Here is an 11,943-nt window from a genome sequence, read left to right as displayed (position 1 = left end):
AGAAGGTGAACCACAGCTTATAACTACAGGTAGATTTTAACACAAGAGAAGGTAACACAGCTTATAACTACAGGTAGATCTTAACACAAGAGAAGGTACCACAGCTTATAACTACAGGTAGACCTTAACACAAGAGAAGGTAACACAGCTTATAACTACAACCATCTGCAAGACATTTCACATTCTCTTTGATAATCCTTAACACTATGGTAGTAAACGTAGAGTGTTTAGAATATTTGGCCGGCTTACATTCTTGTTGCGACTGTATAGTTATCCCGGAATCCTGCAAAACCTGGTCTAAAAGCTGATCCCGTAACCTGGAATCCATCTGCATTTTATCGTAGCGAGCAGTCAACTCCTTGAATTGAGATTCTTTCTGAGTACAAGCAAAGCCCTGAGTGAGAGCGAGTGAGAGAAGGTGCTCCAACAGATACTTGCTTTCATCAACAGAGGAGACATCCAAAGCTTTTGTCAAACTAGTCTCATCCTAACAAGTAAGGTAGTATGTGTAATGAGCACATTTTGTAATATACTTTCAGGTATAAAACTTGTTTATAAAGTGCACTGTAACTTCTTGACAGATTAAAACAGCTTGGCGTGATAGAATAAAGTTCCCCACATTAAACCTCGCGATATTGCGCCATTTAAAAAGATGTTTGCAGAACATTGATGGTAATTCTAATAATAGCCACGCAGACACAGGGACGGACAAATACATTCATATACTTGCTCAGAACAGACACCTGCCATAAACGTGCAAAGGCATACACACAGACACGGACAGCGACACACACACACACACGCACGCACGCACGCACGCACGCGCGCGCAAACACACCCAAACTCAGATACACAAGCATAGAAAAATGTACAGACACGGCTGTGCACAGAAATACACAAACTCACACGCAGAGACACACACAGAAACACACTTGGGCGATTAAACGAACACATACTTGCACACACACATAGTCAGACTCACATACGGTCACGCATAGCAGTCATGCGCAAACACGCTTGCACACACCAAACTCCCACCAACATGCATGCACATACAAACACACTTATGTAACCGGATACATGTATGTACAAGTAAATGCAACGGATTTGATTCGTTTACCAATCAATGTTCTATTGAGAGTTCACAATAGCAGCTTGAGAGAGGTCCCAAATATTGACAGCTTGATAGTTCCAACTGTACCTTCAAATTTCGAGTTAAAAAGCCGTCCTTGAAGATTTTAGTAACCTCTTGACAGACTTTGAAGATCTTGTTGTGATTCAACAAAATTAACCTTGGCAAACCTGCAATATTTGGAGCAAAGTTTGAAGAAAAATGATGATAATTCCGAAGACAGTCACGCAGACACGGACAGACACACATCCAAAATCATGCTAACAACTGCGAAGACACATACACATAGCACGAGGACAGGTGCGCAGACTTGCATAGACACACACATACATGTTCACACATACAAACAAAACGCATACACATCCAGGCGCGCACACACACGCATAGAAACACATGGATACACACATGTATACATACATGCACACACACACGCACACATACGTGTAAGCAAACACACATTAAATGGTTTTAAATGTATGTTTTACTTTCAGGTATAAAACTTGTTTATAAAGTGCACTGTAACTTCTTGACAGATTAAAACAGCTTGGCGTGATTGAATAGAGTTCCCCACATTAAATCTCACGATATTGCACCATTTAAAAAAATGTTTGCAGAGCTTTGATGGTAACTCTAATAATAGTCACGTAGACACAGAGACAGACAAATACATTCATATACTTGCTCAGAACAGACACAGACATAAACGTGCAAAGGCATACATACAGACACGGACAGCGACACACACACACACGCGTGCACACCCAAACTCAGATACACAAACATACAAAGATGTACAGACACAGCTGTGCACAGAAATACCTGAGCTCACACGCAGAGACACACACAGAAACACACTTGGGCAATTAAACAGACACACACTTGCACACACACATAGTCAAACTCACATACGGTCACACACACACACACGCACGCACACACACATGCGCAAACACACCCAAACTCAGATACACAAGCATAGAAAAATGTACAGACACGGCTGTGCACAGAAATACACAAACTCACACGCAGAGACACACACAGAAACACACTTGGGCGATTAAAGAACACACACTTGCACACACACATAGTCAGACTCACATACAAAAGATGTTTGCAGAACATTGATGGTAATTCTAATAATAGCCACGCAGACACAGAGACGGACAAATACATTCATATACTTGCTCAGAACAGACACCTGCCATAAACGTGCAAAGGCATACACACGGACAGCGAACCACACACACACACACGCACGCACACACACACACACATGCACGCACACACACACACGCACGCGCGCACGCGGGCGCACACGCGCGCACACGCGCACGCACACACGCACGCACACACACGCACACACGCACACTTACACGCACACACACACGCGTGGACGCACATGCATACACACACGCACACACACAGGTATTCAAACACACATTAAATAGTGTTAAATGTATCTTTTACTTGCGGGTATAAAACTTGTTTTTAAAGTGCACGATAACCTCTTGACAGATTAAAACAGCTTCGCGTGATTGAATAAAGTTCCCCACATTAAATCTCGCGAAATTGCCGCATTTCGAAAAATGTTTGCAGAGCTTTGATGGTAACTCTAATAATAGTCACGCAGACACAGAGACGGACAAATACATTCATATACTTGCTCAGAACAGACACAGACATAAACGTGCAAAGGCATACATACAGACACGGACAGCGACACACACACACACGCGTGCACACCCAAACTCAGATACACAAACATACAAAGATGTACAGACACAGCTGTGCACAGAAATACACAAGCTCACACGCAGAGACACACACAGAAACACGCTTGGGCGATTAAACGAACACACACTTGCACACACACACATAGTCAGACTCACATACGGTCACGCACACACAGTCATGCGCAAACACGCTTGCACACACCAAACTCCCACCAACATGCATGCACAAACAAACACACTTATGTAACAGGATACATGTATGTACCACTAAATGCATCGGATTTGATTCGTTTATCAATCGCCAAATGTTCTATTGATAGTTCACCGTAGCAGCTTGATAACGGTCCCAAATAGTGACAGTTTGATAGTTCCAACTGTACCTTCAACCTTCGAGTTGAAAGGCCTTCCTTGAAGATTATGGTAACATCTTGACAAACTTGAAAATCTTGTTGTTATTGAACAAAATTCACCTTGGCGTACCTGCAACATTTGGAGCAAATTTTGAAAAAAAATAATGATAATTCCGATGACAGTCACCCAGACAAAGACAAACACACATTCAAAAACCTGCTAACAACTGCGAAGACACATACACATAGCACGAGGACAGGTGCGCAGACTCGCATAGACACACACATACATGTTCACACATACAAACAAAACGCATACACATCCAGGCGCACACACACACGCATAGAAACACATGGATACACACATGTATACACACATGCACACACACACGCACACATACTTGTATGCAAACACACATTAAATGGTTTTAAATGTATGTTTTACTTTCAGGTATAAAACTTGTTTATAAAGTGCACTGTAACTTCTTGACAGATTAAAACAGCTTGGCGTGATAGAATAAAGTTCCCCACATTAAACCTCGCGATATTGCGCCATTTAAAAAGATGTTTGCAGAACATTGATGGTAATTCTAATAATAGCCACGCAGACACAGGGACGGACAAATACATTCATATACTTGCTCAGAACAGACACCTGCCATAAACGTGCAAAGGCATACACACAGACACGGACAGCGACACACACACACGCAAACACACACGCGCAAACACACCCAAACTCAGATACACAAGCATAGAAAAATGTACAGACACGGCTGTGCACAGAAATACACAAACTCACACGCAGAGACACACACAGAAACACACTTGGGCGATTAAACGAACACACACTTGCACACACACACATAGTCAGACTCACATACGGTCACGCATAGCAGTCATGCGCAAACACGCTTGCACACACCAAACTCCCACCAACATGCATGCACATACAAACACACTTATGTAACCGGATACATGTATGTACAAGTAAATGCAACGGATTTGATTCGTTTACCAATCAATGTTCTATTGAGAGTTCACAATAGCAGCTTGAGAGAGGTCCCAAATATTGACAGCTTGATAGTTCCAACTGTACCTTCAAATTTCGAGTTAAAAAGCCGTCCTTGAAGATTTTAGTAACCTCTTGACAGACTTTGAAGATCTTGTTGTGATTCAACAAAATTAACCTTGGCAAACCTGCAATATTTGGAGCAAAGTTTGAAGAAAAATGATGATAATTCCGAAGACAGTCACGCAGACACGGACAGACACACATCCAAAATCATGCTAACAACTGCGAAGACACATACACATAGCACGAGGACAGGTGCGCAGACTTGCATAGACACACACATACATGTTCACACATACAAACAAAACGCATACACATCCAGGCGCGCACACACACGCATAGAAACACATGGATACACACATGTATACACACATGCACACACACACGCACACATACGTGTATGCAAACACACATTAAATGGTTTTAAATGTATGTTTTACTTTCAGGTATAAAACTTGTTTATAAAGTGCACTGTAACTTCTTGACAGATTAAAACAGCTTGGCGTGATTGAATAGAGTTCCCCACATTAAATCTCACGATATTGCACCATTTAAAAAAATGTTTGCAGAGCTTTGATGGTAACTCTAATAATAGTCACGCAGACACAGAGACGGACAAATACATTCATATACTTGCTCAGAACAGACACAGACATAAACGTGCAAAGGCATACATACAGACACGGACAGCGACACACACACACGCGTGCACACCCAAACTCAGATACACAAACATACAAAGATGTACAGACACAGCTGTGCACAGAAATACACAAGCTCACACGCAGAGACACACACAGAAACACACTTGGGCGATTAAACGAACACACACTTGCACACACACACATAGTCAGACTCACATACGGTCACGCATAGCAGTCATGCGCAAACACGCTTGCACACACCAAACTCCCACCAACATGCATGCACAAACCAACACACTTATGTAACAGGATACCTGTATGTACCACTAAATGCATCGGATTTGATTTGTTTATCAATCGCCAAATGTTCTATCGATAGTTCACCGTAGCAGCTTGATAACGGTCCCAAATAGTGACAGTTTGATAGTTCCAACTGTACCTTCAACCTTCGAGTTGAAAGGCCGTCCTTGAAGATTATGGTAACATCTTGACAAACTTGAAAATCTTGTTGTTATTGAACAAAATTCACCTTGGCGTACCTGCAACATTTGGAGCAAATTTTGAAAAAAAATAATGATAATTCCGATGACAGTCACCCAGACACAGACAGACACACATTCAAAAACCTGCCAACAACTGCGAAGACACATACACATAGCACGAGGACAGGTGTGCAGACTCGCATAGACACACACATACATGTTCACACATACAAACAAAACGCATACACATCCAGGCACACACACACACACGCATAGAAACACATGGATACACACATGTATACACACATGCACACACACACGCACACATACGTGTATGCAAACACACATTAAATGGTTTTAAATGTATGTTTTACTTTCAGGTATAAAACTTGTTTATAAAGTGCACTGTAACTTCTTGACAGATTAAAACAGCTTGGCGTGATAGAATAAAGTTCCCCACATTAAACCTCGCGATATTGCGCCATTTAAAAAGATGTTTGCAGAACATTGATGGTAATTCTAATAATAGCCACGCAGACACAGGGACGGACAAATACATTCATATGCTTGCTCAGAACAGACACCTGCCATAAACGTGCAAAGGCATACACACAGACACGGACAGCGACACACACACACACACACACACACACACACACACACACACACACACACACACACACACACACACACGCAAACACACCCAAACTCAGATACACAAGCATAGAAAAATGTACAGACACGGCTGTGCACAGAAATACACAAACTCACACGCAGAGACACACACAGAAACACACTTGGGCGATTAAACGAACACACACTTGCACACACACATAGTCAGACTCACATACGGTCACGCATAGCAGTCATGCGCAAACACGCTTGCACACACCAAACTCCCACCAACATGCATGCACATACAAACACACTTATGTAACCGGATACATGTATGTACAAGTAAATGCAACGGATTTGATTCGTTTACCAATCAATGTTCTATTGAGAGTTCACAATAGCAGCTTGAGAGAGGTCCCAAATATTGACAGCTTGATAGTTCCAACTGTACCTTCAAATTTCGAGTTAAAAAGCCGTCCTTGAAGATTTTAGTAACCTCTTGACAGACTTTGAAGATCTTGTTGTGATTCAACAAAATTAACCTTGGCAAACCTGCAATATTTGGAGCAAAGTTTGAAGAAAAATGATGATAATTCCGAAGACAGTCACGCAGACCCGGACAGACACACATCCAAAATCATGCTAACAACTGCGAAGACACATACACATAGCACGAGGACAGATGCGCAGACCTGCATAGACGCATGTATACATGTTAAAACACACAAACAAAACGCATACACATACAAGCGCACACACACACACATGTGGACGCACATGCATACACACACGCACACACACAGGTATTCAAACACACATTAAATAGTGTTAAATGTATCTTTTACTTGTGGGTATAAAACTGGTTTTTAAAATGCACTGTAACTTCTTGACAGATTAAAACAGCTTGGCGTGATAGAATAAAGTTCCCCACATTAAACCTCGCGATATTGCGCCATTTGAAAAGATGTTTGCAGAACATTGATGGTAATTCTAATAATAGCCACGCAGACACAGAGACGGACAAATACATTCATATACTTGCTCAGAACAGACACAGACATGAACGCTCAAAGTCATACACACAGACACAGACAGCGACACACACACACACACACACACACACACACACACACACACACACACGCACACACACACACACACACACGCGTGGACGCGCATGCATACACACACGCACACACACAGGTATTCAAACACACATTAAATAGTGTTAAATGTATCTTTTACTTGCGGGTATAAAACTTGTTTTTAAAGTGCACGGTAACCTCTTGACAGATTAAAACAGCTTCGCGTGATTGAATAAAGTTCCCCACATTAAATCTCGCGATTTTGCCGCATTTGGAAAAATGTTTGCAGAGCTTTGATGGTAATTCTAATAATAGCCACGCAGACACAGAGACGGACAAATACATTCATATACTTGCTCAGAACAGACACAGACATGAACGCGCAAAGACATACACACAGACACAGACAGCGACACACACACACACGCGTGGACGCACATGCATACACACACGCACACACACAGGTATTCAAACACACATTAAATAGTGTTAAATGTATCTTTTACTTGCGGGTATAAAACTTGTTTTTAAAGTGCACGGTAACCTCTTGACAGATTAAAACAGCTTGGCGTGATAGAATAAAGTTCCCCACATTAAACCTCGCGATATTGCGCCATTTGAAAAGATGTTTGCAGAACATTGATGGTAATTCTAATAATAGCCACGCAGACACAGAGACGGACAAATACATTCATATACTTGCTCAGAACAGACACAGACATGAACGCGCAAAGACATACACACAGACAGCGACACACACACACGCGTGGACGCACATGCATACACACACGCACACACACAGGTATTCAAACACACATTAAATAGTGTTAAATGTATCTTTTACTTGCGGGTATAAAACTTGTTTTTAAAGTGCACGATAACCTCTTGACAGATTAAAACAGCTTCGCGTGATTGAATAAAGTTCCCCACATTAAATCTCGCGAAATTGCCGCATTTCGAAAAATGTTTGCAGAGCTTTGATGGTAACTCTAAGAATAGTCACGCAGACACAGAAACGGACAAATACATTCATATACTTGCTCAGAACAGACACAGACATAAACGTGCAAAGGCATACATACAGACACGGACAGCGACACACACACACGCGTGCACACCCAAACTCAGATACACAAACATACAAAGATGTACACACACAGCTGTGCACAGAAATACACAAGCTCACACGCAGAGACACACACAGAAACACACTTGGGCGATTAAACGAACACACACTTGCACACACACACATAGTCAGACTCACATACGGTCACGCATAGCAGTCATGCGCAAACACGCTTGCACACACCAAACTCCCACCAACATGCATGCACAAACAAACACACTTATGTAACATGATACATGTATGTACCACTAAATGCATCGGATTTGATTTGTTTATCAATCGCCAAATGTTCTATCGATAGTTCACCGTAGCAGCTTGATAACGGTCCCAAATAGTGACAGTTTGATAGTTCCAACTGTACCTTCAACCTTCGAGTTGAAAGGCCGTCCTTGAAGATTATGGTAACATCTTGACAAACTTGAAAATCTTGTTGTTATTGAACAAAATTCACATTGGCGTACCTGCAACATTTGGAGCAAATTTTGAAAAAAAATAATGATAATTCCGATGACAGTCACCCAGACACAGACAGACACACATTCAAAAACCTGCTAACAACTGCGAAGACACATACACATAGCACGAGGACAGGTGCGCAGACTCGCATAGACACACACATACATGTTCACACATACAAACAAAACGCATACACATCCAGGCGCACACACACACGCATAGAAACACATGGATACACACATGTATACACACATGCACACACACACGCACACATACGTGTATGCAAACACACATTAAATGGTTTTAAATGTATGTTTTACTTTCAGGTATAAAACTTGTTTATAAAGTGCACTGTAACTTCTTGACAGATTAAAACAGCTTGGCGTGATTGAATAAAGTTCCCCACATTAAACCTCACGATATTGCGCCATTTGAAAAGATGTTTGCAGAACATTGATGGTAATTCTAATAATAGCCACGCAGACACAGAGACGGACAAATACATTCATATACTTATTCAGAACAGACACAGACATGAACGCGCAAAGATATACACACAGACACAGACAGCGACACACACACACACACACACACACACGCGTGCAAACACACCCAAACTCAGATACACAAACATACAAAGATGTACAGACACAGCTGTGCACAGAAATACACAAACTCACACGCAGAGACCCACACAGAAACACACTCAGGCGATCAAACAGACACTTGCACGCACGCATAGCCGCACACACATACAGTCACACACACGCAGTCTTGCGCAAACACACTTGCACACACCAAACTCTCACCAACACGCATGCACATACACACGCGCTTATGTAACCAGATACATGTATGTACCATTAAATTCAACGGATTTGATTTGATTATCAATCGCCAAATGTTCTTTTGAGAGTTCATTGTGGCAGCTTGATAGCTGTCCAAAATAGGAACAGTTTGATAGTTCCAACTGTACCTTCAACTTTCGAGTGAGAAGCCGTCCTTGAAGATTATAGTAACCTCTTGACACACTTTGAAATTCTTGTTGTTAATGAACAAAATTCACCTTGGCGTACCTGCAACATTTGGAGCAAAGTTTTACAAAAAATAATGATAATTCTGATGACAGTCACGCAGACACAGACAGACACACATCCAAAAGAATGCTAACAACTGCGAAGACACATATGCATAGCACAAGGACAGATGCGCAGACTTGCATAGACACACACATGCATGTTCACACATACAAACAAAACTCATACACATACAGGCGCGCACACACACACACACACGTGGACACACATGCATACACGCATGCACACACACAGGTCTTCAAACACACATTAAATAGTGTTAAATGTATCTTTTACTTGCACGTATAAAACTTGTTTTTAAAGTGCACGGTAACCTCTTGACAGATTAAAACAGCTTGGCGTGATTGAATAAAGTTCCCCATATTAAATCTCGTGATATTGCACCATTTGGAAAAATGTTTCCAGAGCTTTGATGGTAACTCTAATAATAGTCACGCAGACACAGAGACGGACAAATACATTCATATACTTGCTCAGAACAGACACCTGCCATAAACGTGCAAAGGCATACACACAGACACGGACAGCGACACACACACACACGCGCGCAAACACACCCAAACTCAGATACACAAGCATAGAAAAATGTACAGACACGGCTGTGCACAGAAATACACAAACTCACACGCAGAGACACACACAGAAACACACTTGGGCGATTAAACGAACACACACTTGCACACACACATAGTCAGACTCACATACGGTCACGCATAGCAGTCATGCGCAAACACGCTTGCACACACCAAACTCCCACCAACATGCATGCACATACAAACACACTTATGTAACCGGATACATGTATGTACAAGTAAATGCAACGGATTTGATTCGTTTACCAATCAATGTTCTATTGAGAGTTCACAATAGCAGCTTGAGAGAGGTCCCAAATATTGACAGCTTGATAGTTCCAACTGTACCTTCAAATTTCGAGTTAAAAAGCCGTCCTTGAAGATTTTAGTAACTTCTTGACAGACTTTGAAGATCTTGTTGTGATTCAACAAAATTAACCTTGACAAACCTGCAACATTTGGAGCAAAGTTTGAAGAAAAATGATGATAATTCCGAAGGCAGTCAAGCAGACACGAACAGACACACATCCAAAATCATGCTAACAACTGCGAAGACACATACACATAGCACGAGGACAGATGCGCAGACCTGCATAGACGCATGTATACATGTTCAAACACACGAACAAAACGCATACACATACAAGCGCACACACACACGTGGACGCACATGCATACACACACGCACACACACACAGGTATTCAAACACACATCACAGTTGTAGCTTTCATCGCAATGGAAGCTACAAGTAGAATAGGTATGACATAATCCACAGTGGTAGTTTTCATTGCAATGGAAACTACGAGTACAATAGGTATGACATGACCCACAGTTGTAACTTTCAATGCAAGGGAAGCTACAAGTAGAATAGGTATGACATGATCTACGGTTGTAGCTTTCATTGCAATCGAAGCTACGTGTACAATGGTTATGACACGACCCACAGCTGTAGCTTTCACTGCTATGGAAGCTACAAATACAATAGATATGACATGACCCACAGTTGTAACTTTCCTTGCAACGGAACCAACGAGTACAATAGGTATGACATAGTCCACAGTTGGAGAATTCATTGCAATGGAAGGTACTAATACCATTAACTAGTCTGAAAACTGACCTATAGCTAGCAGGTTATCTAGTCTGAAAACTGACCTTTAGTGAGCAGGTTAACTAGTCCGAAAACTGACCTTTAGTGAGCTGGTTAACTAGTCTGAAAACTGACCTTTAATGAGCAGGTTAACTAGTCTGACAACTGACCTTTAGTGAGCAGGCTAACTAGTCTAAAAACTGACCTTTAGCGAGCAGATTAACTAGTCTGAAAACTGACCTTTAGTGAGCAGGCTAACTAGTCTAAAAACTGACCTTTAGCGAGCAGGTTAACTAGTCTGAAAACTGACCTTTAGCAAGCAGGTTAACTAGTCTAAAAACTGACCTTTAGCGAGCAGGTTAACTAGTCTGAAAACTGACTTTTAGTGAGCAGGTTAATTAGTCTGAAAACTGACATATAGTGAACAGATTAACTAGTCTGAAAACTGACCTTTAGCAAGCAGGTTAACTAGTCTGTCGTGTTTAGCT

Source organism: Watersipora subatra, chromosome 11 (genome assembly GCF_963576615.1).
Source record: "Watersipora subatra chromosome 11, tzWatSuba1.1, whole genome shotgun sequence".
NCBI lineage: Eukaryota > Metazoa > Bryozoa > Gymnolaemata > Cheilostomatida > Watersiporidae > Watersipora > Watersipora subatra.
This window is presented reverse-complemented; position numbering follows the sequence as displayed.